Raw genomic sequence first — 15,195 nt, 5'->3', positions numbered from 1 at the left:
GGTAGATATTTATTCTCTATTGTAATTTTATAATATATAAAAAAAAATAAAAAAAAATTCATAGAAATAAAGCATTTTTGCCTGTTTTAACATTATAGCCTGCATTGCTGTTTTTACACATGTATAATATGTGTGTATTTTATATATGCTCCGGGGTCCCCGCACAAGGGCGGGAATATTCAATGTTTATGACTATTGATGAGGATCCCCTGGAAGAGAACAAACAGGTATCTTCCTACCTGCTGATGTTGATCTAGCCTCTCTCTCCTGAGAGTGGCTTGTTGGCTGTCTGGGAAGCGAAGAGGATGATGTTTTCTGCCTCTCGTGAAGCCCATGAAGCCTGATCTTTTCTCTGTCCTTCAGAGTCCTCTTCGACATGTTCTTGCAGTGTTTGCAAGTGTCCAGGCAGTGACTCTGAGGCAAGCACACAATGCAGAGAGTGTGTGGATCTGACTGGGCCTTCTTCTTCCCACAGGATGGGCATTACACAAAAAGTGAAGGCATTTTTCAGTCAGGAAAAAACTTCCAGACTCAGACAATGATGTTAGATGTCGAGTAAAGTAGGAAAAAACGCTTTTTAAAGTATTTTTCTAAGAAAAACTCAGAAAAACTGAGAGCTCAATGCTCCAGGATCCTCTCAGAAGAAGCCGGAAAAAAGAACTGACCTAACTGTGAACCAACTGTCACCTCTCCTTCACCCCTGGGGCATGGTGAGATACTGGAGGTGCTCAGGGTCTTAAAGGCACGGTGCCAAAGTTTTTATGGTTGTCCTGTGTTAACCTGCATGCAGCCTATTGGCTAAGAATGCTCCATTGTTTTTCAATGTAGTTTTTTCTCTTTTTTCTCTGATGATTACTACTGCTTATTTCCCTAAGCCCAGTTGTGGGGCTTTGGTAGATATTTTTTCTCTTATTGTAATTTTGGAAAGATTAAAAAAAACAAAAAAATAACTCCATAGAAATAAAGCATTTTAGCCTGTTTATGATTATAGCCTGCATTGCTGTTTTACACATGTATATATGAGTTTAGTATGAAAATTTGTCTACTAAAAATACTATATATATTTTTTTCGTGCATATTTCATACTTTATATGTGTGTATTTTATATATGCTCCGGGGTCCCCGCACAAGGGTGGGAATATTCAGTGTTCAATGTTTGTGACTATTGATGAGGATCCCCTGGAAGAGAAACTTACTTACAACTGTACTTACCTGCAACGAAGATCCTTTGGTTCTAGTAATAAAGAAACAAAATATATTTTTGCTATATAAAAACAATTGGCCTGGAGTTAGTAATTGAGAGTGTGCCTCATTTAGTGATTGTGTGTGTACAACAAATGCTTTGCACTACCCTCTGATAAGCCTAACTGCTTGACCACGCTACCACAAAAGAGAGCATTAGTATTATCTTCTTTAGCCTCTGTTAAGCCTCTGGGGAACCCCTGGACTCTGTACACCATACCTAATTTTGGTATAGTATATACAGAGCCAGCTAGGTTGATCAGCGGTGTGGTCTACGACTTTGCATTTGCTGGACAACTCAGCCAATATCTGATCACACTACTAAGTTCTAAAATTGCCTTTAGATTCAACTGATTTTTGAATTGACAATTTGTTTCTAAATTTTTTAAAGCCCCGCTAGGGTCTTGGTTAAGTCACCTTTAGCATTTCTTTTTTAGATTTAAAAGTTACTATAGTTAGGGGTAAGTAGCTAGAAGTCGTTTTAGTTCCTAAATGAAATCCCCGACCTTAGTAACAAAATGAGCATCTCAGAGGACATGGTTGTGGAGCTCAACATCACCCCATACCTCCATCTTGGGATGAGAGAGTTAAAATCCCTCCGCAGACTGAAACAAATCAAAACTGGTTCCAACCATACAAAGGTTAAGCTTCAGGAGCTCTTGGTAGAGTACGCAAAGAAACACCCTACTGAGGAGGAAGACCTCTCAGATGGGGAAAAAATTAGGGCTCAGGAGGATGAACTCTCCAGTGCTAATCTAACTAGGGAGGATAGGGTCCCAGTGCCCCTGACTCCAAGGGTAGTACTCACAGGTTCTGGATGTACCTCAGGGGAGTCCAGTTCCTCTAGGAACACTGAGGGCAGCCTCAATGAAGAAGGACCCCTTTTTATCAAGGATGGCCAAAAGATTAGCTCCGGAAAGACAGCTCCTCGCTATAGAAAAGGAGAGATCAGAAATGGACCTAGCACCCATTAATGGTGGTTGCAATTATCTTGGGAACAGAAGGCACTCGGACACTCCTAAACTCCCCAAAGGGACTGTCCCTAAGTATGAGGAATGCGATTACATCACCAAGTGGTTCACAGCCTTTGAGAGGACCTGTGGAACCAGAAAGTTGAACAAGTCTCACTGGGGAGCTCTCCTTTGGGAACTGTTCACTAGTAACTGTAAGGATAGGCTCCTCACGCTCACTGGTGCAGATGCTGAATCCTATGACCACATGAAGGCTATCCTGATTGAGGGCTTTGGATTCACCACTGAGGAGTATAGAATTAGGTTCAGTGTGGCTCACAAAACATTGAGCCAGTCTTGGGTTGATTTTGTAGACTGCTCAGTGAAAACACTAGATCAGTGATACTTAAAGTACGACCCGGGGGCCGCATGTGGCCCTCTTGACCTTTATTTGAGGCCCCCTGATCAACAGCAGCACCCGGCAGTTGTTCACTCGACTCAGCACTTACATAAAAAAAGAAATAAACAGGCAAGTATTTCTTTAAAGGTTGACTGAAGTTAAAGAAAGGAAGTAACTAGGTCGTCCTGCACTACTTAACTATAAGTACACTTTCATTTTCAAAGCCATCTTGCAGTAAAAGTGTAAAAATATAATAAGGTCTCTCCAAAATTCAGAGGGTGTATTTCATTAACATGCGAAATCATTTCACTTTAGTACATCATATTACATCAGTGCGTTGAGAAGTATTTTTTAAAGTGATAGTTTTGAAACATGAATTTAGACACATTCATTCTTCTCCACACACTGAAAACATTGCCAATAGTGAACTAAGAGGCAGGTCCGTTGTTATTTGCACTCATAGGGTGGCCTGGGTTCCTATTACACATGAACAACACCCACCTCACCGCCTCCCCCCCCCTCCAAGACTGCCACTTTGCTGGCATCAATGCGGCCCTCGTCGCATCACAGACTAAACTTTGCGGCCCCTGAAACAATGTTTGTGAGTACCAATGCACTAGATAGTTGGATAACTGGAAGTGGAGTGCTTTATAATCTGTTTATGAAAGAAAATCTTTTAAGTAACTGCTTCAATGAGAAGCTGCATCAAAATCTGGTAGACATAGGTCCAATTTCTCCCCAAGAATTGGAAAGGAAGGCAGACCATTGGGTCAAGACTAGGGTGACCAAGACTACCAGTGTGGGTGTTGAAAAGAAAAGGGTTATAACGCCTCCCCAAGGGAAGGGTGGGGATACACCTAAGGATAAAAGCCTTATAAGGGCCCCCAAAAACCTGAACAGGAGGGTGGGGCCGAGTCTCTTCACAATCTTTACATGGGTAAAAACTTGAATCCCAAAAAGGCCGGGTGTTTCAACTGTAAACAGAATGGACACCAATCTGGACTTGGCCTGTTCCAAAAAGAATCTCCCAGGTACTGCACCAGCTAGCACTGGTATAGCCAGTCTTCAGGTGGGATCAACAGTTTTCCCAGAGCAAATCAGGGTTCACACTGAAGCTACTTTAGTTTCTTAGGGTGGGGTATATGTCGCTACTCTTGCTGTCTGGCGCCCTAATAGGAACAAATACAGATAGCATCCCTTGAATAATGGGACTAAGGTAGAAGCCCTGAGGGATACAGGTGCCAGTGTCACCATGGTGAGAGAAAAACTGGTTTCCCCAGGAAAGTATTGGGCTGGACAAACTTATCCAGTTACCAATGTCGACAATGTCGACTAAGGTCAATCCCATGGCTATTGTGGCCTTAGAATGGGGAGGGGTTACTGGTCTGAAACAGGTAATGGTCTCTTCTGCAATCCCAGTTTAATGTCTGCTAGGGAATGACCTTGAGTCCTCAGCTTGGGCTGAGGTAGAACTCAAAATCCATGCAGCAATGCTGGGAATCCCGGAGATGGTGTGTGCGAAGACCAGATCACGGAGCCGAGCAAGGGTGAAAAAGAAGTCTTGGAGTCTGGAATAATGGCTCAACCTTCCAAGAAGAAGGGCAAGAAGACTGGGGGACCAGCTTCTGTACAGCAACAAGAACAAGACTCCCCTTCTCAGGAAGAGGTTTTAACATCCTCTGAGGGAACTGAGTCCATGGAGCCTAGTTGTTATCAGGTAGAGCTCTTGGGCCCAGTGGGACCCTCAAGGGACCAGCTGTGCCAGGAACAGAGAACCTGTCCTACTCTTGAAGGCCTGAGGCAGCAAGCAGCTGCACATGAAAAGGGAGATGTCAGTGGCTCCAACAGGATCTATTGGGAGAAGGGACTCCTGTACACTGAGGCCAGAGACCCCAAACCTGGTGCAACCAGGAGAGTGGTAGTACGTCAGCAATTCAGGGAATTCATTCTCACTTTAGCACATTATATCCCGCTAGCTGGGCATCTGGGCCAAACTTAAACTTGGAACAGGCCTGTCAGCCATTTCTACTGGTCCAACATGTCTCCAAAGGTGAAGGGGTTTTGCAGCTCCTGTGTCACCTGCCAAGCTAGAGGGTAAGGTAGGTGGCCACCCAAACCCCCCCTAATTTGAGTACCAGTGGTGGGGTTCCCTCTGAAAGGGTTGGTGTGGACATAGTAGGTCCACTTGAACCACCCACAGCCTCTGGAAACCAGTACATACTGGTATTAGTGGATCATGCTACCAGGTATCCTGAAATAATTCCCCTTAGGTCTACTACAGCTCCTGCAGTAGCCGAAGCCTTAATTGGTATCTTTAACAGGGTAGGGTTTCCTAAGAAGGTGGTTTCTGACAGTGGTGCCAACTTCATGTCAGCTTACCTAAAACACATGTGAAATGAGTGTGGGGTGACTTATACGTTCACCACGTCATACCATCCACAAACCAATGGACTTGTTGAAAGATTCAACAAGACATTGAAAAGCTTGATCACATGGCTCCCTGAAAAACTCAAAAGGAGAAGGGATGTCCTCTTGCCATACATGTTTTGCACCTAGAGAGGTGCCTCAGAAAGGAGTAGGGTTTTACACCTTTGAACTTCTGTTTGCCCACCCTGTTAGGGAACCTCTTGCAATTGTGAAAGCGGGTTGGGAGAGACCTCTCCACAAGCCTAAGCAAGATGTGGTGGACTATGTGCTTGGCCTCCGCTCAAGTATGACAGAGTACATGGAAAATGCATCCAAAATCCTTGAGGCCAGCCAACAATTCCAGAAGCAGTCGTATGACCAAAAGGTTGTACTGGTGGAGTTTAAACCAGGGCAGAATGTATGGGTTCTGGAGCCTGTGCCTCCCATGGCACTTCAGGACAAGTGGAGTGGCCCTTACCCTATCATCGAGAATAAAGTTGAGGTCACCTACTTGGTAGACCTGGGCACTAGCAGGACACCCAAAAGGGTGAGCCATGTGAACTGCCTTAAGCATTTCTGTGACGGGGCTGATGTAACCATGCTGATGGTTACTGATGAGGAACGGGAAACAGAGAGTGAACCTTTCCCTGACCTCCTCTCTCACAACCCTAAAGATGGGACAGTTGATAGAGTTGTCTACTCAGACACCCTCACTGACCAACAGCCCAACAGCAGGCTGACTGCAGGCAAGTCGTGCAGTAGTATGCAGAGCTCTTCTCCTTTACCCCTGGACAGACACACCTGTGTACCCATGAGGTGGACACAGGAGACAGCTTGCCAGTCAAATCTCAGATCAAGATGCTGGATTTAGGGGTTATTGAACCATCTGACAGTCCCAGGGCTAGCCCAGTGGTCTTAGCCCCCAAACCTCATCCCCAGGGTGGAAAGAAAGAAATGAGGTTTTGTGTGGACTACAGAGATATCAACTCTGTCACCAAGACAGATGCTCATCCTATTCCAAGGGCTAAAAAGCTGATAGACAAATTAGGTGCAACAAAGTTCCTCAGTACTTTTGACGACTGCAGGGTACTGGTAAATTTGCGTGGCACCAGGAGCAAAAGAAAAGACTGCATTCTCTACACCTGATGGGCATTATCGGTTCACTGTTATGCCCTTCGGTTTAAAGAATGCCCCTGCCACTTTCCAAAGGTTGGTAAATCAAGCCCTTGCTGGCTTGGAGTCCTTCAGTGCAGCATATCTAGATGATACTGTTGTCTTTAGCTCCTCCTGGCAGGATCACCTGGTCCTTCTGGAGAACGTTCTGCAGGCCCTGCACTCTGCAAGATCACTATCAAGGCATCCAAATGCCAGACAGGTCAGTGCACTGTTGTACTCTTGGGTCACCTTGTAGCTGGAGGCCAAGTGCAACCTTACAGCCTAAGATCGAGACAATTCTGCACTGGGAAGCTCCCAAACCCAGAATCGAGTCAGGGCATTCCTTGGCTTGACTGGTTATTACAGAAGGTTTGTGAAGGGGTATGGATCCATTGTGACCCCTCACAGAACTGACCTTTAAAAACATATCCAGGAAAGTAAACTGGACTGTAGGTTGTTAAAAGGCCTTTGACACCCGGAAGGAGGCAATGTGCTTAGCACCAGTTCTCAAAGCTCCAGACTACTCTAAGCACTTCATTGTGCAGACAGATGCCTCTGAACATGGGACATGACCAGTCCTGTCCCAAACTAATGATAATGATAATGACCAATCTGTTGCTTTCATTAGCAGGAGGTTACTCTCCAGGAAACAGTGTTGGAGTACCACTGAGAGGGAGGCCTTTGCTGTGGTTTGGTCCTGGAAGAAGTTGTGCCCATACTTGTTTGGTACTCACTTTATTGTTTATACTGACCACATACCTCTCAGATGGCTAATGCAAATGAAAGTTGAGAACCCTAAACTTTTGAGGTGGTCCATCTCCCTGCAGGGAATGGACTTTACAGTGGAACATAGACCTGGGACTGCCCATGCGAGTGCAGATGGACTTTCCACTTAGACAATGAAGACTCTTGTGGAAAAGGTTAGTCTCATCCTCTTTCGTTTGGGGAGGGGGAGGTGTAGGAAATGAAGCTTTTGGCATGGTTGCCCCCCCCAATTTTTGCCAGATATCGATACTGACTTGACTGATAGTGTGCTGAGATCATACTAACCAGGCACCAGCACCAGTGTTCTTTCCCAAAACTGTACCATTGTTTCCACAATTGGCACACAGCTAAGTCCCTTGTAAATTGTACCAGTGGTACCAAAGACTCTGTGACCAGGGAGGGTTCCTAAGTGCTGCAGCATGTATTGTGTCACCCTAAGGGACCCCTCACCAAACACATGCACACTACCATTGCAAATTGTGTATGCTGGTGGGGAGAAAAAGGTAAAGTCGATTTGATATCCTTCTCAGGGTGCCATGTCCACAACCCACTGCCTATGGCACAGGTAAGTCACCCCTCTAGCAGGTCTTACAGCCCTGAGGCTGTATGCACTATACCACAGGTGAGGGCATAGCTGCATGAGCAATATGCCCCTACAGTGTCTAAGTCCATTCTTAGACATTGTAAGTGCAGTGTGGCCATATTGAGTATATGGGCTGGGAGTTTGTCATTACGAACACCACAGCTCCATGATGGCTCCACTGAAGACTGTGAAGTTTGGTATCAAACTTATCATCACAATAGACCCACACTGATGTAAAATACATCAAGAGGGCATCTTTGAGATGCCCCCTGTATTCTACCAAACCCTTTAGTTCAGGACTGACCAGTCTGTGACAGCCTGACATTAAAAGACAAATTTCCGACCCCATGGGGTGAAAGCCTTTGTGTTCTCTGAAGTCAGAAACAAAGCCTGCAGGAACTTTAACACTTGGCGGTGAGCCTACAAGGCTCAAGCCTCATAATACAGTGCCCCAGGGCACTCCAGCTAGTGAAGATGCCCGCCCCTGGACCAAGCCCCACTTTTGGCAACAGGTCATGTGGGAAAATTAGATAAAACAAGGAGGAGTGTCCACTGCGGCTAGGACCACCCCTAAGGTGTCCAGAGCTGAAGTGACCCCTCCCTACAGAGTCCTCCAGAAGGGTGTAGCCACCCTCAGGGACATTAGCCATTGGCTACTGCTCTCAGACCCCTGTATACACCTCTAAATCCAGTATTTAGGGGCTCCACTGAACCTCACTCCCTAGATTCCTGGAGGCATCAAGAAGAAGAAAGTAGAAGGACTACTAAGCTGACACCCTGCAGTGAAGCCTCCAGGCATAATTGATTTGGCCCCAGCCCTACTGGTCTGTCTGCAGCTTCAAAGGCCCCTGCTCCAAGAAGACGACACATCCTGCAGGACCAGCAACCTCTACAAACTCCCATAGGACTGCCTGCCCAGCAGAGGACCAAGAACTCCTGAGGACAGCGGTCCTGTCCAGAAGAAATCACCATAAGGACTCCAGACCACCCCGGATCCGCAAGCCCTGTCCACTCTGCACCCGACACCCATGGCCTGAGTCTAGGTGGCCCACCGGTCCAGAGAAGGTCCCCAAGCGATTCCAACCTCAAGTACATCCTGGGTTGACCCCTGCTGGCCAACACGATGACGCCTGCAGCCTGAATCCAGAGGACCCCCCTGACTGTGACCTGATCCGATGAAGATTCCCAATGCCTAAAGATACCCATGCTTTCGCAGCCCCCTGGCCTTGGAGAATCCAACTGACGGTCCAGCAACGTCCAGTAGGCGCCTCTCCTTCCTGTCCAGCCTTTGATTTTCCAGAACCGACTCCATGGATCCATCCTGCAGCATCTTTGTGACCCCTGGGGTTCCCTCATTGAAAAGCATTGGGTGCCCAATGCTGTGTTTGCACCCTGCACCTGGCTGTCCCATACCACAAGGGTGCATGTTTGGTGCTGACCTGTGGCCCCCCGGTGCTGACCTAAACCCCAAAAGCCTGTGTCCTGAAACCAAGGGTACTACCTGCAATCTATTTTCTACTAAGCCCTCCCAGTCCTCCTAGGATTCCATTGCAAACCTGATGCCAACTTTGGCCTCTGCACCCAGCTGGCCTCGTTTTGCTGGTGGTGTACCTTTGGGGTCAGGTTGAATTTTGACCTGTGGACATCCTAGCCCCTGAAGACTGGAATCATAAGTCGTGTACTTACCTGCTATCTGTGCTATCACATTTCCCCCACCAGGACTCTGTTGACTCCTATGAAAAATTGCACTGTGTCAACTTTTAAAATCCAAAAGTGCTACTTACTTGTAAACTTCTTTATGTGCAAAATCCAAAGTACATTTGACACATATGTTTGATACTTACTTCCAACTGTACTTACCTCCAACAAAGAGCCTTTAGTTCTAGTAATAAAGTAACAAAATATATTTTTGCTATATAAAAACAATTGGCCTGGAGTTAGTCAGTAAGTGTGCGCTTCATTTATGGACTATGTGTGTACAACAAATGCTTTGCACTACCCTCTGATAAGCCTAACTGCTCGAAGACACTACCACAAAAGAGAGCATTATTATTATCGACTTTAGCATCTGTTAAGCCTCTGGGGAAGAAAATTAGTTACTTACCTGTAACTGCAGTTCTCCAGTATTGGTATCTTTCATAGATTCACATGCTTGAATCATCCCCGTCGTCGAGGTGGGAGCCTCACGGTAAATTTAAATATATAAAAAGCAGTAAGTCAGTAAAAATAAAACCAATAGGCCCAAGTAGGCCTCATAAGGTATTTTACAGTCTATCCACTTTGTTTTGTGAAAAGACCCAAACTTGAGTATCAACCAATCAGGATTCAGGCCCTCCCAAACACTCCCAACAGAGGCTGAATTCCCTCAGATTTTCTATTAGGAGTGTGAAGTTTAATATCTGTATAATAGGGGAGCCTCTGAGGGGAGGAGGGTGGGTCGCATGTGAATCTATGAAAGATACCAATACTGGAGAACTGCAGTTACAGGTAAGTAACTAATTTTCTTCTCCAGTATTGGATCTTTCATAGATTCACATGCTTGAATCCGAGTAACGAGCAGTAATGTTTTCTTACTTACTGAATTACATTGACTGTAATTCCATCGTAATTCTATACGTGATGTGATTCACATTAGTTCAGTTTTAAATATGCAGTTACATATAATTATATTTATATTCACAAACATACGAATATAAAAGCAATAAAATGTGTGTGGCCAGAAATCCTGACACAGTTTATGCTATTATTATGGAGAATACGACACGTTAAACAGTAGAAGAAAATGAACCATTAATGACCATACCTCGAGTGTGGTGGTGGGATGTGGAAGAGGCTCACCTTAACGAAATAGATGCCTCAGCACTGCTTGTCCCACTGCTGTATCGACCTGGTTTGTCTCCTCTAGACAGTAATGTCTTGTAAATGTGTGTTGGCTGGACCATGTTGCTGCTCTACAGATGCTATGTAGTGGTACACCTGCAAAGAGTGCCGCTGAAGTGGCTACCGATCTTGTAGAGTGGGCTCTCACCTTGGTGTGGAGCGGCTTTCCTTCTTTTGAATGGCAGAATTGAATCGCCAGGCCAATCCATCTTGCTAAAGTCTGTTTGGACACCGCGTGTCCCTTCTTTGTTCCGCCGAACGCTACAAATAATTGATCCGACTGGCGGATGGCCTGAGTTTTCTGTAGATAAAACTTTAAACATCTTTTAATATCGAGAGAATGTAATGTTTTTTCCGCCACTGTTTGCGGATTTGGAAAAAAGGTTTTTAAGATGACTGGTTCATTTAAATGAAATGTTGAGGGAACTTTCGGAATGAATTTAGGATTTGTCCGCAGGATGACACCTGAGTTTGTAAACTGGAGGAACGGCTGTTTGATGGTGAAAGCCTGAATGTCACTGACTCTTTTTGCCGAAGTAAGAGCTAACAGTAACGCTGTTTTCCATGCGAGGAATTTTAGGTCAGCTTTGTGGATCGGCTCAAAAGGAGCTTTCATGAGTTGCATCAACACAACATTCAATGACCATAGAGGCGGGGGTTTCCTAATTGGCGGGAAGACCCGAAAAAGGCCCTTCATAAATTGTTTGACAATTCTTGTGGAACACAAAGAGAGTCTATCTGGTGATCTGCGGTATCTGGAGATTGCCGCCAGATGTACCCGTATGGAAGAATATGCAAGTCCTGATTTTGCCAGGAGCAGGAGATATGGAAGTATCTGTTCCGGAGTAGAAGATAAAGGATGTATATTTTCCGCTGCACACCAAACACAAAACCGTTTCCATTTAAGTCTATAGGTTTTGTTGGTAGTGTCAGCTCTAGCTTTTGCTAAGATGTCTCTACACTCTGGGGAGATTTTGAGATTTAAGTATTCATTGTGTTCAGGAGCCAAGCCGACAAATGAAGAGACGACGGATGTGGATGTGTGACTTGTCCCTGGTGCATCGTTAAAAGAGTCGGACTCTGTCTGAGTGGTAGATGTGGTCGTTCGGAGAGCATGAGGAGCTCCGTATACCATATTTGTCTGGGCCATCTGGGAGCTATGAGTAGAAGTCGACACCCCTCCGTCTTCATTTTTCTGATGACTCTCGGAATGAGCGGGATCGGAGGAAAAGCGTAGGCATAAACTCCTGACCATCTCATCGAAAACGCATTCCCCCACGAATCTTTTTGGGGAAGCCAACTTGCGTAGAACTGGCATTTCTTGTTCTCGAGAGTGGCAAATAGGTCTAAGTTTGGTTTGCCCCATAATAGAAACAGGCCATTGAGAGTTTTCTGGTCTAGCTCCCACTTGTGATAAGGAATTACTGTCCTGCTCAAGGTGTCTGCTAGAACATTGATCTGTCCTGGCACATGCTCCGCTTTTAGTGAAATATTGTGTTTGATGGCCCATGTCCAAATTTGTTGGGCTAGCTGCGAGAGTTGTAGGGACCTTGTGCCTCCTTGCTTGTTTAGATAAAACATGCTGGTCATGTTGTCCGTCCGGATTAAGACGCTTGAACATTGTATCTTTGGCAAGAAAGCTTTTAGAGCTAAGTGTATTGCTTTGAGTTCTAGATAATTGATGTGGAGCTGGCTCTCTTGCTGATTCCAGATTCCGCTGATTTGCAGGTCCTGGCAATGTGCACCCCATCCTTCGAGAGAGGCATCCGTTGTTACTATGTAACTTGGTGTTTGAAGAAGAAAAGACAGCCCTTTTGAGAAATTGGTTGGAGTCGCCCACCACCTCATAGTGTTCTTCATTAGAGGCGTTATGCGAATCTTGTCTTCGAAGGAGCCGAGGACCTGTGTCCATTGTATGTCCAATTGCTCTTGCAGGGGTCGCATATGGAGCCTGCAATCTGGGACTAGTGGAATGCACGATGATATCATTCCGAGCAATGATTTGTAGATGCGGACTGAAACGAACGTTTTTCTGGATAGGTTGTTTGCCAACGAGGTTAACTTTTGTTTCCTCTCGTGTGATGGGTACGCTTTGCTGCGTACTGTGTCCAAAATTGCTCCCAAGAAACTCAATTCTTGTTTGGGGTATATCTGAGATTTCTGGTAGTTGACTACAAACCCCAGGCTGTGTAACAAATGAAGGCAATAGGAAATATGATTTGTTACTTGGAATTTTGAGGGTGCCTTTATAAGCCAGTCGTCCAGGTAAGGGAAGACCTGGATTCCTGCCTGGCGAAGATGTGCTGCTACTGGAGCTAGCATTTTTGTGAAGATTCTGGGGGCTGATTTGAGACCGAATGGTAGAACCCGGAATTGGAGGTGCATACTTCCTACCCTGAACCTTAAAAATTTGCGATGGTTGCGATATATGGGGATATGAAAATAAGCATCCTGGAGGTCTAGGGATGCCATCCAATCGCCCGTGTTTAAGAGACGCAGGACATCCTGCAACGTTACCATCCTGAACGATTGTTTCTTTAGAAACTTGTTTAGTGCTCTCAAGTCCAGGATGGGGCGCCAGTCTCCTGAGGGTTTCTTGAGAAGGAAAAACCGGGAATAGAATCCCTTGTTCCTTTGAGATAAAGGGACTGGTTCTATTGCTCCTTTTGTTAGCATTATCCTTACTTCCCTGAGAAGTTGGCTCAACCTCAGAGGCGGTGTACCCGATGGTGGGACACTCGGTGGTGTTTGGATGAATTCCAGAGTATGACCTCTGGTCACCACATCTAGTACCCATCTGTCCGATGTTATAGCCTTCCACTTGGGGAAATAAGAATTGATGCGACCTCCGACCTTCAATATTGATTGGGGAGGTGTTGAGATTATCCGCTGGTCATTGCTTTCTGCCTGTATCTCTTGCTCGGGCAGCTCCTCTTCCTCTAGCCGGATGTTTGTAAGCTGCGGCTGGTGGTAATCGATAATGCTGCTGTTGTTGATGGTGCTGATGTCCTGGTCCTGTGGAGGAAGATGTATATTGTGACCTGTATTGTTGGTATCCACCTCGAAAGGAGTAATTACCTCTACCCCTTGCTCCACGAAAAGGTAGTTTTTTATATTGCAGGGTACCTAGGGATTTTGCCGTATCGGTATCCGTCTTGATAGCCTGCAGCATATCATCGACATGTTTGCCAAACAAACTCTCTCCATCGAAGGGCATGTCGAGAACACGAGTCTGGACTTCTGGTCTGAATGAAGTAGCTTTAAGCCACCCTTGTCTGCGCAGGACTGCTGCTCCAGCTAATTGTCGAAAGCCAGTGAGGGAAATATCTATTGCACTGTCTATTATCTCTGCGGAAACCCTTTCTCCCTCCTGCAAGACCTTTTTAGCCTCCACCTTGAGATCTTCTGGCAGTGAATCTACAAAAACTGACATGTCTGCCCACATCTGCCGATCGTATCTTCCCAGGATGGCGAGGGAATTTGCCGCCTTGACCGTTACTGCAGCAACCGAGGAGAATTTCTTACCGATATTGTCTAGTCTCCTTCCCTCTTTGTCTGGGGGAGACGCAATAGGTGTAGAGGGGTTTTTGGATCGTCGTTGAGCCGCCTGTGATATAACCGAGTCAGGTTTCGGTTGTGAGACTAAACAGGCCGGAGAATCATCTGGGGCCTTGTATTTTTTCTCTAGCCTTGGCATTTGTGAAGGCACTGTTGCCGGGTTTTTCATTGCCTTCAAACCCTCCTGCCACAAAAAATCCACAATAGGTATGGCTCTTACAGATCTCTTTGATGGCTCTTTAAAGTCATACAAAAAACACTCAGTTTCATGGGAAACAATTTCCAGGCCAAAACGTTTCGCCGCTCTCTCTATGATATTATGGAAACCTCCTATGTCTTCTGGAGGAGAATCCACTGGAGCTGCTGGAGGTGGAGATGGTGTGGGAACGAGATAGTCGTCCCATTCACTAGCAGCTGAATCTGCTAGCTCGTGAGGTCTAGGTGGCGTGGACTGAGTTGACGGTGGGAACCTTTTATAGTAGTCCTTCAACATATGTTGTAAATCTGTCACTAATGTGCTAGGCATAGCCAGAGGTGATGGTTGGTTTGCCTGTGGATAAGATGTTGAAGCATAACTATGCTGGTAATGTTGATCCTCTTCTTCATCAAACTCTTGACATTTGACATTTAGTTGGGACGGGCTACTAGCTGCCCCAAACATGCCTTGAACGTCATCATCCTCATCGTCTAAAAGATGTTGCGGTGGGTATGGCAGCACCTTACTTGGTGATGTATGCATCGGCAAAATGTCAGATGGCTTGTCCCCTATATTAATAAGGGAAAGGGGTAAGAATCTGGTGGAGTCCTCATGATGGTATGAGGAATGAGCTGGTGAAATGTCCAAAGGTTTGTAAACTGTTAATGCTGTGGTGATCGTCGGATCCATCGTCGACGGTTCCCTCGTCGACGGTTCCCTCGTCGACGGTTCCCTCGTCGACGGCTCCCTCGTCGACGGTACTGTCGTCAACTGTACTGTCGTCGACGGGTCTCTCGTCGACGGGTCTCTCGTCGACGCTTCCGTCCATGACTGCGTCTTTTCCTTAGTCGACGGTCCCTTCGTCGACGGGTATTTTAGCGACGACGGTCGCTTCGCCGACGTAGTTTGCGTAGATGGGAGTGCCCTGGATGATTTGTGAACCCAGGAAGCCTCCGCTGTCGACGATGTGGTTGCCGACGAAGCTCTTTTGAAAATTTTTGCAGTAATAATCGTCGTCGATGACAAAGGCGACGACGTCATAATCATCGGTGAGGATGGT

Source organism: Pleurodeles waltl, chromosome 12 (assembly GCF_031143425.1).
Source record: "Pleurodeles waltl isolate 20211129_DDA chromosome 12, aPleWal1.hap1.20221129, whole genome shotgun sequence".
Classification (NCBI taxonomy): Eukaryota; Metazoa; Chordata; class Amphibia; order Caudata; family Salamandridae; genus Pleurodeles; species Pleurodeles waltl.
The sequence above is the reverse complement of the archived record's forward strand: the minus strand, read 5'-3'. Positions refer to the sequence as shown.